The 15,746-nt window shown below is 35.9% G+C and overlaps 1 protein-coding gene across 1 annotated transcript in view; it reads right to left on the reverse strand.

The window, feature by feature from the left end:
* The window catches only part of TANK (TRAF family member associated NFKB activator), a 94,236-nt gene extending 83,142 nt beyond the window's left edge, over nt 1-11,094 (reverse strand). The window contains exon 1 of the mRNA XM_078451209.1: nt 10,865-11,094. The gene's annotated coding sequence lies outside the window, so the exon portion shown is untranslated. The remainder of the gene's footprint in view (nt 1-10,864) is intronic.
* Between the last annotated feature and the right edge of the window lie 4,652 nt (nt 11,095-15,746).

Here is a 15,746-nt window from a genome sequence, read left to right on the forward strand (position 1 = left end):
AGTCATAAAGAGAAATGGCTACATATTTCTCCAGTGTGTGAAACATGCATGCATGCTGGGATAGATAGAGGAATTTCATGCTAAAACAGTTTCAAACATTTTCCTTTTTCTATAATGATGATTAATTTTTTAGAATTGACATACAGTATGTTTTACTGAGGTTAAGACTTGAGACATTTATTTGAGGATTAATCCTTTAAAACGTTGACATAATTTCCCTACAATTTTCCTTTATTCATATTATGTTTATATACCTTAGGTTAGCAAGCAGGACTTTGAGGTGGAGTGGGATGAAAATGAGAACTGAAAAAAAGGGGGGCACCTGGGTGGCTCAGCAGGGTAAGGACCTGACTCTTGATATCAGCTCAGGTCATGATGTCATGGTTCATGAGTTTGAGTCCCACTCTCTGCCCTCTGTCTCCCTCTCTCTCTGCCCCTCTCCTGCTCTCTCTCTCTCTCTCTCTCTCAAAAATAAGTAAATAAAATTAAAAAAAAAGAAAATGAGAACTGCATACTCATTGAATATATTTTAGGTTCTATTTTCAAACTGCTTAATATTTTATTGAGAGTTCTGAATATAAATCTAGGGAAAAGGAAAGCTGCCAGTATAAACACCTACTACAACTTGGAATGCCAGGTATGCATCAATGATCTCAGCCAAATCTTTGATGTGAAATATCACTATTAATAGAATCTGGTTGACTTCTGATTTAGGATGACATCTGGACTAGCTGTTTGTGCCTTAGACTCTAAATTAAATTACTAAAGAAAAATTAGAGAAATATGAAAACTTATAATAGTTTTGAAAGGAAGAACTGGTGGCCAGATCCAGCATGTATGGATGGCTGAGCAGGCTCTCCCCTGTACAGAGCACCCAGCTGACAGAGGTGGTCACTTGCCAAACCTTGCCCCCTTGGGCTTGAGTATACCCCAAAGGGGTACCTTTTTCTAAGTCAGAAAAAGATGTCAAAAGAGAAACTGTAACCCTGTTGACAAGCATCCTAGTAACAAAATGTGACAGGATTTCCAATCATTTGCAAGACCCATGGGATTGAAATGGACATAACCTTTGTTGCTTGAAGATAAAGAATAGTAATGGTTATAATTGGCCTGAAGAATAGTAATAAAACTATCTGCCTCATGGCACCTACTAGTCAATTAAGCAATAACCCCACTATTATGTGGGACCTGCACATAGTATTTGACAATTCTTTGCCCAAATATCACCCAATAATACTTCTCTCTGTTGTCCATTTTGGAGCTGTGGTTTGGAGTATACCAACATGATCCCAATGAGAGTGGACAAATGTTCCATATTTAAGGGTATGTGAAGCCAATAATGAAAAGGGATGAGCAGACAGAGCTGTGTGTTGGGCTCTCTCTGAGACTTCGATTTTTTTTTTAATTTTTTTTTAACGTTTATTTATTTTTGAGACAGAGAGAGACAGAGCATGAACGGGGGAGGGGCAGAGAGAGAAGGAGACACAGAATCGGAAGCAGGCTCCAGGCTCTGAGCCATCAGCCCAGAGCCCGACGCGGGGCTCGAACTCACGGACCGTGAGATCGTGACCTGAGCTGAAGTCGGACGCTTAACCAACTGAGCCACCCAGGCGCCCCCAGACTTCGATTTTTAATCTATGGTTCCTATCAAGGAAAAGACCAGTGATTGCTGCTGATTAACCAGGAATTCTCCTCTTCATAGTGAAATAACTAGGCAATAAGGGTAAGGGATTTTGGCTCAGGTAAATACCTATAGTGACAAAATTGATAAATGTCAGCTTCAGGCAAAAGTGTAGCTGTGACCTGTGCACGTCTACTTGTCTTTCAGCTCTATATCTGTGCTGAGGAACTAATAGAAATCGAGAAGATAATGAGAAAAACCAAGGAAAATCCATACATCTGGTTAGTAAGGGCTATAGAATGCTGGGAATGAGAAAATACAAGACAAAGCATCCATTTTGAATGCAGCTCCTCTATAAAGGAAGAAAATAGAGTTCTCAAAATGCAAAGAAAATGAACACTTTGGAAAATGGTTTACCAGAAGCATAAGTAAATGGAAAAAATCTGCTTTGCATTTTCTATGAAAAAAGAGATGTCATATTAGACAGGATATTAGATGAAGAAAAGGAAGGACCTAGCTAAGAGGCAGGGAGAAATAACAACAAAGTTGGATAAGTTAAGGTTATAGAAACATGCAATGGCAAAATTCAGATATTATTTGAACATAATCAAGGATGGAATCAATACTACAGAATATTAATCAATGATTAGAGTAAAAGCTTGAAAAACTCTCTCAAATGTCAATGGAAAGGTCAAACAGAAGAAAACCATGAGATGGAATAGTGGAAAGATAGTTCTCTACCTTCTTCCTGGAGAAAAGATCAGAGTAAATGGAACAGAAATACCAACTATAGATACATCAGAAGATGTATCCAAAGCAATTGGAGATGAAAAGGACTCTAAGTTTTGAAACATAATTAATGGAACGAGACCAAACACTTGGACATACCCTGATAAGATTTTGATATTAAATTCTATCAATTTATTTATTTATTCAGCAAATATTTTGTGAGTGCTCGCTATGTGCTAAAAGTTGGGGCTACAAAGATGACTAAGACACAGTCCTACTTTAAAAGAACTTCCTGTCTGTTGTGGGTAACACACATAGAAGAAGCAGGCAATTGCTCCACAATGTGGTATTACAATATTACAATACGGGTTAAGTATAGGGTACTTTGAAAACACACTGGAGAGGCTTGAGTTCAGGGTTGAGAGGTGAGGGAAGTTTTCTTATATCTAAAGTATGGCAAAAATTCACCAAGAATACAGGAAGAAAAAAAATAAATTACTTGCAAAGAAAGAAAAATAGAAAAAAGTAGACTATCTTCAACATTAAGCTTCAGAAGCTGAACAGAATAACATCTATAATTGCATGGGAAAGGTTTAACTTTCAAAGTCTATACCCACCCAAGTTGTCATTCACATAGGAAATGAAAACAAAGATATTCTTTGATACTTCAAGGCTCACAAATATACCACCCATTTCCTGAAATAGTTGAAGATACACTTGTGTTGGTCAAGAAGGGAATCAAACTTTTCAAAAGAAGGAAAGGTAAAATTCTGAGATAAAAGAAATATTTCTAAATATTGGAAATAATTATTGGATTGAGTAAAAATCTGTAGCAAATATAATGAGGCTATTAAAAGTAACTTTGAAGACATAAGGTGCAAGTATAAATAAATAGCTTAATAAGAATGTATTCTAAAATTCTTGTTTATAGAAACAAAAACTCAAGTGGGTGGAAGAGAAGTGGCAAGAAGTAAAATGTTCTAATTTACTAATTTTCTTATCTTCTACATGTAGGAATAAGAAATAATAAATAGGATGTCCTTTTAACAATAATAATTGAACATATATTGTTTTAGGTTCTTTTTTAATGTGAAGGTAAGTAGCTATAAGTAGAATTCAAATTTTTATGGTTATTTTTTCACATTAAGAGAGGAAGAATGAAAAGCAAACATTGCCCATATAACAAAGATATAAAACTCTTACTTCCTGACATTTAATCAGTCCCCCAATAAGGTAACTCATATGAGTACTCCTCTGCAACATTTCTTGCATGCATATACTTTCTGTCCTCATTGTTAAACACTGTCTTCATAGCCATTTTCTGTCTCTATTGCCACTCTTTGTTCAAGACACCATCAATTCTAATGTATCATACTAGCCTCCTAATGGTTCGCCTCCCTTTCTCTCTTGTCAAACTCTGAATGTTATACTCAGTGAACTCCAGAAGGATAAACTCAAAGAGATCTATACCAAAGCATATTATAAGCAAATCATTGAGAGCCACAGATGAAAGAATCTTGAAAATAGTAAGACAGAAGTGACTCATTATGCACAAGGGAGACTCAGTAAGATTAACAGCCAATTTCACTTTGAAATCATGGAATTCAGAAGGCAGTGGGATGACATATTTAAAGTGCTAAAAAAAAATAGATGTCAACCAAGAATTCTCTATCTAGAAAAACTATTCTTCAAAAATGAAGGAAAATTTAAGATGTTCTGAGATAATCAAAAGCTGAAGGAGTTCAGTGCTAGTAGATAAAGGGAGTCTTGAAGGCTCAGATAAAAGGCTACTAGACAATAATTCAAAGCATTACAAAAAATAAACTTTGACAGAGGCAATTACATTGGTGAATATGAAAGCCAGCATGATTATAACTCCTCTTTTTATTTCCTACATGATTTAAAAAAGACGAATGCTTTTAAAAATCATAAATCTATATTAATGTGTACAGAGTGTATAAAGATAAAAATCTGTTATTACAACAACATAAGACAGAAGCTAAGCTGTATAGGAGTAAAGCTTTTGTATATTATTGAAGTTAAGTTGGTATTAATTCAAATTGGATAGTTACAAATTAAGTTGCTAATTGTAATCCTTATGGTAAGCACTAAGACAACATTGAAAAAAATACATAAAATAAAATGAGAAGGAATAAGGTGGTACAAAGCCAAGAACCGATTAAACACAAAAGAAGACATTAATGTAAGAAGTGAGGAACAGAAAAATGGTATAAAGCATACAGAAATCAAATAGCAAAATGGCAGAAATAAGTTCTTCCTTATCAGTGATTTCTTTACATATGAATGAATTAACCTTTCTAATCCAAAGGCAAAACTTAGCAGAATGGATAATGTAACATGATCAAATGATATGGTTCCTACCAGAGACTTACTTTAGATCCAAAGACATAAGTTGAAAGTAAAATGATGGAAAAAAGATTTTCCATGCAAACAGTAACCAAAAGAAAGATGGGGGTGGTTATATTAACATCAGACAAAATGGCTTTCAAATCAAAAACTGTTACAAGAGACAAAGAAGGACATTATACACTGACAAAAGGGCCATTAATCAAAAAGATACAGCAATTATGCACATATACACACCAAACAATAGATCCCCCAAATGTATGAAGCAAATATTGATAGAATTGAAGGGAGAAACAGACAGTACTACAATAACAGTTGGAGACTTTACTACTTACCGCTTTTTTTTATTTTACCACTTTTAATGATGGGTAGAAAACAGAAGATGAAAAAAGAGAGAACTTGAATAATAGTATTAATCAACTAGACTTAACAGACATATATAGATCACTCCACCCGACAACAGCAAAAGACACATTACTCTCGATGGAAACTTCTTCAGGATAAATCAAATGGTAGGCCACACACACACACAAAAGCCTCAATATATTTAAAAAGATTAAGCCATACAAAGTATCTTTTCTAACCAGAACGAAATGAAGCTAGATGCCAATTAACAGAAGGAAAACTGGAAAATTCAAATATGTGCAAAGTAAGCAGCACATTCTTAAACAACCAATCAAAAGAGGAAATCACAAAGGAAATGAGATTTACTTAGAGATTAATGAAAACAAAATTGTACTATACCAAAACTTATGGAATGAGTGAAAGCAGTGCTCAGAGAGAAATTAATAGTAGTAAACATCTACAATAGAAGAGAAGACAGATCTGTAATCAATAACCTAACTTCACACTTCAAGGAACTAGAAAAAGAAGCAAACTGAACCCAAAGCTAGCAGAAGGGAAGAAAGAATAAAGATTAGAGCAGAGATAAATGAAATAGAGAATAGAAAAACAAAAGAATCAATGAAGGCTAAGTCAGTTCTTTGAAAAGACCGCAAAATTGACAAAACTTTTTCAGAGAATAATAAGTAACTAAAATCAGATATGGAAGTGGAGACGTTGTTACCAACCAAATAGAAATAACAAGGATTATAAGACAATACTATAAACAACTATCTGTTAACAAATAAGATGATCTAGCTGAAATGTAGAAATTCCTAGAAACACACAAACAATGAAAACTAAATCTACAAGAAACAGAAAACCTGAACAGACCTATAACAAAGAGATTGAATCAGTAATCAAAAACCTCCCAACAAAAAAAAAGTCCAGAACCAGATGGCTTCACTGGAGAAGTCTATCAAACACTTTAAAAAGAATTAGCATCTATCTTTCTTAAATGCTTTAAAAAAATATAAGAGGAGGGAATGCTTCCCAACTCATTTTATGAAGCCAGCATTACTGTGATATCAAAGTCAGACAAAAACACCAGAAAAAGAGAAAACTAAAAACCAACATGATTTATGAATAAAGATTTAAGATTCCACAAAATGCTAGTAAACTGAATTTAATAGCATATTAAATAGATTATGCATCATGACAAAATGTGATTTTTCCCTGGAATGCAAAGACAGTTAAAGAAAAAAAAATCAATGAAATACACTATATTATCGAATAAAGGAAAAACACCCACATGATGCTCTCTACTGATGCAGAAAAGGCATTTAACAAAACTAACATCCTTTCATGAATAAAAAAAAAAACACTTAGAAAACTAGGAATAGAAGGGAACTTCTACAACACAAAAAAGAGAATTTATGAAAACCCATAGCTAACATCATACTCAATGATGAAAGACCAGAAGTTTTCCCCCTGAGATCAGGAAAAGACAAGGATGTTTTCTTTCACCACTACTATTCAACATTGTCCTGAAAGTTTCAGCTAGAGGGATTAAACAAGAAAAAGAAATAAAAGGCACGTAAATTAGAAAGAAGTAAAAATATTTATATTTACAGATGGCATTATTTTATATACAGAAAATATCCTGAGGAATCCACAAGAAAGCTACTAGAGCTAATAAGTGAGTTTGGTTGCTCCTTAAAAAGTTAAAGAGAGTTACCATATGACCGCACAATTTCACTGCTTGGTATATACCCAGGAAGAATTGAAAACAGGTACTCAAACATATACATGTAAATGCATGGTCATAGCAGCACTATTTACAATAGCCATAAAGTGAAAGTAGCCCTACTATCCTACTCAACAATACACGAATGGATAAACAAATTGAGGTATATACATATGATAGAATATTGCTTGGCCATAAAAGGAATGAAGTACTGACACATGCTACAGCATGGATGAATCTTGAAAACATGTTAAATGAAAGAAGCCAGTCAGAAAAAGTCACATGTTACATGATTTCACTCACACGAAATATCCAGAACAGGTCCATCCATAGAGACAGAACATGGGTTGCCAGAGGTTGAGAGGAGCAAGAAAAGCAGAGCACTGCTTAATGGACAACAGAGTTTTCTTTTGGGGTAATAAAAATGTTTTAACACTGGATAGAAGTGGTTGGTTGCACAACCTTGTGAATGTAGTCAATGCCACTGAATTTTTCACTTTGTAAAAAATTTAATTTTATGTTATGTGGCTTTTACCTCAATTTTTTAAAAAGGGAGAAAATAAGAAAATCTGAATAAACTATGCATTGAGTTAAGAAAAATGTAAGACTACTGGTTCCTTAATGTACCATACTAATGTAAGATGTTAATAATAGGGGACACCGGGTGATGGGGCGGTGTATGGAAACTGCTGTGTTTGCTCAACATTTCTCTAAATCGAAAACTGTTCTAAACAAACAAAATCTATTAACTGAAAAAAGACTTCGTTGTCCTAAATAATTCTTGGATCAAAGAGGAAACAAAACTGCAAACTTCTTTTGAAAACTTAAAATAACGAGGGGCCTGGGTGGCTCAGTCATTTAAGCATCTGACTTCGGCTTAAGTAATGATCTCACAGTTTATGAGTTTGAGCCATGCATCAGGCTCTCTGCTGTCAGCTCGGAGCCTGCTTTGGATCCTCTGTCTCCCTCTCTGTCCCTCTCCCGCTCATGCCCATGTATTCTCTCTCTTAAATAAACATTAAAAAAAAAAACCTTTGAAATCATAAATAAACAAAATTGGTAATGAAAAAGGGTTATCTACATGATTATGGAGATTATAAAAAAGTACGAGAATACTGTGTATGGTAATACCTTTGAAAAATTTGATGACAAGGATCATTTATAAGCAACCTAAACTGCGTGAAAAAAACAGCATAAAATCCAACAATATCAATAACAATAGAAAATATCAGAAAGCTTTTAAAGAACTACATCCAAAAGTGGGTGCCGAAGATAAACAGTGTGAAGATTTGCTCTTTAAATATTTCAGGGAACAGAAAACTCTCATTAAACCTTTTTAGAACATAGAAAACTTTGGTATTTTTATCAGAAAATAAAAATACAGATTCATTTCACTTGTGAAAATGAAAGCAAAAGTTCTCAGTAAATTACAGATATTTTTTTTTAATTTCTATTAAAAAAATTTTTTTATGCTTACTTTTTAAGAGAGAGAAACAGAGCACGAGTTGGGGAAGGGCAGAGAGAGGGAGACACAGAATTCAAAGCAGTCTCCAAGCTCTGAGCTGTTAACATAGAGCCCTATGTGGGGCTCGACCCCATGAACCACGAGATCATGACCTAAGCCAAAGCAGACACTTAACCAACTGAGCCACCCAGGCGCCCCCAGATAATTCTCTTTTGGCATACATTTTCTTAATATAAATTGGCATAAAATTAATTTGATTTTTTTAACATTTATTTATTTTGAGAAACAGAGACAGAGCATGAGTGGGGGAGAAACAGAGAGAGAGGGAGACACAGAATCCAAAGCAGTCATAAAATTAATTAATTTGGACACATACTTTGCACACCACTGTTGGTTATAACAGAGTTGTGGCTTACAACTAGCACAGTCATAATAAGGAGAAAGCTTTTTTGCACAAAGCTGTAGGAACAGCTGCTTTGTTTGAGTATCTGGTTACTCTGCCTGGATAGGGTTCCTTGGCTATGCTACATTGTTTTCATTCTTTTCTGTTAATTTGAGCTGCGAACTAAATTGTGAAGCCAAAATAATAGAGGAGAGGCATCTAAGCATGTGGATAAAGAGAAAATGAGAAAATGTGTAGGTTTGGTTTGGTTCATTTTGATCAACTAATTTATTATTTTAACTAAAGCAATAACTATGCTTTATATTATAAATCTACTTTTATGATGGAGGCATGATTTTTTATAACATATTTTTTTAAGTTTATTTATTCATTTTGAGAGACAGAGTGCAAGCAGGGGAGGGGCAGGGAGAGAGGGAGAGAGAGAGAGAGAATCTCAAGCAGGGATTCACACTGTCAGCACAGAGCCTGTTGTGGGGCTTGAACTCACGAACCATGAGATCACAACCTGAGCTGAAATCAAGAATCAGAAGCTTGACTGACTGCGCCACCCAGGTGCCCTGATAACATAGAAATTTTAAATAATGCAATTACCGTATTGTGTAATAGCAGAGCACTATATACTTTAAAGTAGACAAACCATAGAGTTGTCTATAATAATACCAAAATTACGTTGAATTTGTTTAACATGAAGTACTGATACACCTTTACTAAAATAGAATGAGAAGTAGATTTGGTAGTTACTTGGTTTTCATGATAAATGTATTTATCTCAAACCAACAGCCATCGTCATTCTTAATGTTAACCACTAGGGAAATTCCCACTGAGATCAGAACAAGACATGGTTAGCTGTTATCTCCTCTGTTATTAAACACTGTTCTAGAAGTTTTGGAGAGAAGTAAAAAAAAAAAAAGAGGAGAAAAAATTATATTTTTCCTAAACAGGCATCACCTATGAATTACCTAACTAATTTAGAACAAATAGAAAAACAATATAATAGCTGGATACAAGATAAAAATACGAAATAAAGAACTCTCCTAAATGATAGCAGTAATTAGTTAGAAAATACAGCAGAAAGAACATCCCTCTCCAATACGGTCCCTAACTCTACACACAAAAAAGATAAAATATATTGGAATACATTTGATAATAAACAAAGAACCTATATGTTTCCCAAGGCCTTAATATACGGAAAGAAAAATAATGTGTGCAGACAAGAAGGTTCTGTACTGTAAGGATGATCTTTTCCTTCAATTAGTGCCTAAGTTCCATGAAATTCCAGCTAGAACTGTCTTTTCTTGGCAGAATTTAACGAATGTATTTAAAAATTTCCACTTGGCCATGTCTTTCGCTGTCACAAGTGTTTAAGGAAATAACTGGATGTTGGCCGTAGGGCCCTACTAGCTGCTTGCAGGAACCTCAGTCAGGTTCATCCCTGAACCTCAGGGCTCAGGTTTGAGCCCTGGGTCTGCCACTTATTAGCTGGAAGATCCTGTAACTTTTTCTCTAGCAGACATTCAATAAATGGCAGCTATTGATGCTAATGATGATTTCTGATGTTTAATCTGTCCAAACTATCAACTTTTCCTAGGACTATCCTTAAGAAAAAACTTAAAGAAATAGTACACAATCCTTAAATATTCATTTTTGATAACGAATATAACAGCCAATTGGTAATCAAATAACCCTGGATTACCGTAATGGTGAACTCTTAAATGTTTTAAGATAGGAAATGCAAAGTTGTCTATAAGGTTAATATTTTACTGTAAAAAAATATTCATTAGCATATGTTTCTTAGGAGATGAAAAAATACTAAACTTGAGTTAATTTTTGAATGGACACACTGGATCAGGCCAGAAGTGATCTTTAAGAATTTAGCTCCCAGAAGTACAAATATATACAGTATTATTTTACTTTTAAATCTAGTAAGCTAATTATACCTTAACATATGCCAAATACATATCTTTCAAGTCTTACATTATGTTATAAAAACCACTCATTGGAGAAGGTCTATATTCCAGATATAAACTTAAAAAAAATTATTTCAAGTAGAGACATACATTTGCTCTTAAAAGTTGAGAGGAATGTAAAAAGAGCACAGTATTTTCAAAAATTTTCTTTGGTCTCGGCTTGGGGCCCTATTTTTTAAAGGCCAAATTTCCAGTTATGACAATGAATACAAGGCATTATCGAATCATGTCATAAATTACTCACTTTGCAGAAGCAAGAGCGGAACAAATCTGCAACGCTTCAGTCTAAGACATCCAGTCCACCTTGCTAGTTGAGAATTGGTAGGAACAACCCAAGTTTGGCTTATCTCTTTTCCAAGTTAGAAGTCTTCCTTCACAGAGTAGTGCTCTTGAAAGACGTAGGCAGTTACAGAGTCTGGAAACTTTATCTGCAGACTCTAGCAATGCCGCCCAAACTGTCCTGAGCTCTCCCTTGTGTTGAACTGGGAACTTCCACTGAGAAATCCCCTAAATTGAAGACTTCCTTATTTGTAGCTCTCAACAGCCAATCGTGGCAAGATATTGAAATGAAGTAAAGACTACCAGAAAATGTTCTGTAAACCACCCATGACTATAGCCCTGACTTCCTTCTGAATCAAAGATACTTTTTCTTGAATAGTTAGGGCATTTTAACAAAAATCCGGAAATTGTAAACACAAAAATATTTTTGTATGAAACACATTTTCATGCAAGAGAATTTTAAAGTTCATTTGATAAATGGCGCTTTTTTTTTTTTTTTTTTTGGCTTTTAAGAAGGCATTTTTCAACCTAAGCGGCACATTTATAAACAGCAGGTAATGACTAGACTTGAAGGTGGTTGTCTTTGCTTCAAGGCCTTCAGAGGTCACATGAATGAAGCCTGGTAATAATAAAGTTTATGCTGGATGCCAGAGCATCATCTCAGGGACTAATGAAAAAGGTGAAGCAAAACAGGCTCTTAAGACAGCTTTCTCCTTGGGAGCTGAGGTGCCCTGTTCATATGGATGAGTGCATGTTCTAGCACACTGGGGAAATGCTCCACAAATGCATGTATTCTTCTCAGGCCACTTGGAGCAAAACATCGAGTTTTACATGCAAATGGATGGAAGACAGCATAGGCACCACAGACATTTTTCTTTGTTATAAAATTTTAGACTGGAAATGTCCTGAGACACCATATGTTCCATTTCCTTTTTATTACAGATGAGGAAACAGGAGAGGGTAAATCCTCAAAGTCACAAAGAAAGTTAGAGGCATCTGAGGCTTTGAATCCAAGTGCACTTTTTTTTTTTTTTTTTTTTTTTTTTTTTTTTTTTACTGTACTATGCTCTCAGCACAGCAAGTTATTGAGCAGGAAAATGACCGTAATCACAACAACAACAAAAGGTGGAGAGTCTCTGTGCAATTTCTGCATTTTGCAGATGAGGAATTTGAGACTTTACCAGAAGTTCCACGGTCAGAAGAATGACTAGAATTTAGAACTTCTGATTGTCAGTCTAGTTTCTTTTCTTCTCTCTCTTTTTTTTAAAGACTTTTATTTTTTTAATTATTTTATTTTATTTACTTTTTGAGAGACAAGGTGCGAGTGCGCGAGGGGCAGAGAGAGAGGGAGAGAGAGAATCCTATGAGGAGAGAGAGGAGAGAGAAAGAGAGAGAGAGAATCCCACGCAGGCTCTACACTGTCAACATGAAGTCCCAAGTGGGGCTCGAACTCACAAACTGTGAGATTATGACCTGAACCAAAGTCGGATGTTTAACTGATTGAGCCACCCAGGCGCCCCTAGTTTCTTTTCTACTTTAAAACATTGCCTTCTCTTAAATTAGATGTTAAATAAGTCTGAGATATTTCTACCCATGATGACATTATTCTATGAAAAGGAAATACTTAAAAATTTTTAAAAATGTTTATTTATTTTTGAGAGAGAGAGATACAGAGAGTGTGAGTGGGGGAGGGGCAGAGAGAGAGGGAGGCACAGAATCTGAAACAGGCTACAGGCTCCGAGCTGTCAGCACAGAGCCTGATGGCTCCGACCCAGTGCTCAAACCCACCAACTGGGAGACAGGACCTGAGCTGAAGTTGGACACTTAACTGACTGAGCCATCCAGGTGCCCCTGAAAAGGAAATACTTTTTAAAATGTCTAAAATGATGAGTTAGCTTGTAATGAAAACCATTCCGTTTACTCATCTAACATGCAGTGAAATATTAATTTCTTTCAGCACTTTGTGTTTTACAAATTATCTTACTGATATCAAACATTAAACTCTCTTGCATACAACGGAAAAATAATCTAATACTGTAAGTACCACAAAATAAAACAGTGGAAGGAGAATTTTCTTCTCAAAAATTTATATTTTCCCATGAGCAGAATTTTAAAAATACACCTTAAAAAAAAAGTGGTGCTGATGTCTTAACTGGGAAATGCCCTTTTGATCTCTCTATTCTGTGCCCTTTCCATTTTCTATTTACTTTGGCATGTGAGCTTGGCTGATGTCCAAGCGCCTGCAGAGCAGGCTAGTCCTGAGTACTTGGCCTCAACCTGGAGGGGCACTGGCTGCAAGAGGGTCTTGAGGCAAGACAGAGAAGCTGTAGTTAGAGATTTTTGAAAATGTTTTTGAGTGCATGGTATTTAAAACCTGTGCCACCAACTGGTTCTGGCTCTAGGCAGAACATGTGAGGCAGATGTAAGTTCTTAACTCTGTTGTCTTTAGCAGTTCCTTTTCCTATTCCCTCCCCCTCCTTTTTTCCTCTCAGAGCCATAAACCCCGTGACCAGGCTGATAGAAATGTGGAGATTACTGCAGGGGAGGAAGGAGCAAAATGGCATCAAGCCAATATGGCAAAGGTTAGGGTACGATGACCGGGGCAGGAGGAGATGGGAGGCTGCTCCAAGCCCAAATTAGAGAACGAGAGGCAGAAGTCAGGTTCCCATTCAGGCAGAGGAGAGTGGCCAAGGAGTTTCTAATCAAATAGTGAACATATAATGAACAAATAATGCCACCTTGGGGTGGCAGGGTTCTCAGGGCAGATCTGGGTGAAAGGTCTTCCTAAGAAGAATTCTAGGAAAGCAAGAGTCTTCCCTGGGAAAAGTGGAGGGCAGGAAGGCCAGTGCCCTTCACTGCTGACTGGGATTCAGGGATAGGTTCTCTCCTCTATGAGGGGACGCCAAGTACCTGCAACTCTGGCCAAGAAGCTAGTTAAACAGCTGGGCTGCATGGGATAGGTATCTGATTGAGCAACTTGGTTCAGATGATGGATCACATGGGAAACTTCAGGGTGGATCTTTGTTCCAGGCATGGTATTTGTAGAAGCAGTAGAATTTTCTAGCCTCCACTTGCTGGCAGGCTGATGTCCATTATAGGGCACATTATTTAATACAGATCTTCTCATTCACTGATACTATGGAATTTTAGAGGAGGTGAAAAGAAGTTCAGATGTTTTCCCTACCAATTTTTATCTCTTCTTATGCCTAATTTTGAAACCTGCCAGACTGACAAGAAGTTAATGAACAGAGAGTATATCACCTCCAATCCCTGCGATATGCACTAGTTTGGCTTTAGGATGGGCATGTAAGAATGGTGTAATCAGAGACAACAAGAAGATGGGAAAGGAAAAGGAGGGTGATGCAGAAGGGGGTTTTTGCTGAGAGTGGAAGAGTGAATTAGACTTCATGCCTTTTCTAAAATATCAATTTAGGAAAATAGGGCAGACTGGGAGCAGATTCAATGTCATTAGTTAAGGAAAATGACAGTGCACCTTTTGATTGTGAAGATTTAATTATCCTTCAATTTTTTTCCTTTCTAATCTGTTATGTATAATTTAGCAAGTCACACACAAAAGCAAAACCCATGGTACTTTCTTCAGGGTACAACGTGAACTATCTAACTTTCCATTAAAAATCTTATAAGTTAACAAAATTTCAGCAAGGAATAAATGCACCTCACTATAGAAATGTCTGCGCCTGATGTTATGCATCCTACTTTCTCTTTTAGTGGCCAAGGTAGTGATACATTTAGTTTATTGCCAAATAGCCTTTTTATTTTGATCTATATACTGGGATTTCTCCTGTCCAAGGTTAATGAGAACCACCGACCAAAAGAATGAGTCTCACAGGCATTTTCTTTCTAAACTGAGAAACCCTGAAAAATGGTTTAGATATTGGAACAAAGAAAATAAAAATTACTTGGCTCCTTCACAGAGATCCAGAATTTATAAATGGTAGAAAACAAATTTGCATTACTGGAAACATATTTCTTTTCGATTTATGAATTCATGAAATTGAAATTCCTGCGAGATGCTTAAAGTCATTAAGGTCGTCAATAATTTTCTATGCAAACACATACAGTACGGTAATTTAGTCCTGATATAGTTTCTAATATTAGCAGGATTAATAGTTCATACTTGTAATTTTCTACAAATGAGGAGATTTAAAAAAACCCATGTTAACCAATCTGTAACCTCTAAGACGCAATGACAATGAGATAGAAATTAGAGAGAAGAGAAAAGAGGGAGAGACAAAAAGGATAATCCATAAACTCTGGGTTTTTTTATGGCTTTAATAAAATGAGTCAAACTTTCAAAGACATCTGCCCTTTGGAAACTGTTTAGCTTGATTCCGGGGGGGGGGGAGGGGGGACACTGGAAGGCTTAACTAGTTGAAGCTCACAGAAAGATTTCAAGACTCTTTGTGTGTTATTTTTTCTTTGGTTTACCAGTTGCCTTTGAATTTGTTCATATTTGGAGAGATGCCAGAGCCATGATGAAAGAGTCGATAAACACAGTTCTAAGTAAAATCACAAGCTATTGTTTGAGGAGGAAAGATTGAAGTAGTGCTGTAAGTGTAAGAGTAATTGTGTATGTGTGCATGCGTGTGTGTGTGTGTGTGTGTGTGTGTGTGTGCATGTTGTTTTTCATATAACCTGGTTGAATCCCTTCACTTCAAAGAAGGAGAAACAGACTCCAAGAGGTTGATTTTGTCAATATCAAGCAGCTGATTGATGGTGTTGACAGATTTCCACTGGCATTAGACAACCTAGTTCCAAAGTACTTGATCATCTCTGACTTTATAATTTGAGGATGCTGTAAAGGTTTGAAAGCTGAGAGGGATGTG

Source organism: Panthera onca, chromosome C1 (genome assembly GCF_046562875.1).
Source record: "Panthera onca isolate mPanOnc1 chromosome C1, mPanOnc1 haplotype 2, whole genome shotgun sequence".
NCBI classification, from domain to species: Eukaryota; Metazoa; Chordata; class Mammalia; order Carnivora; family Felidae; genus Panthera; species Panthera onca.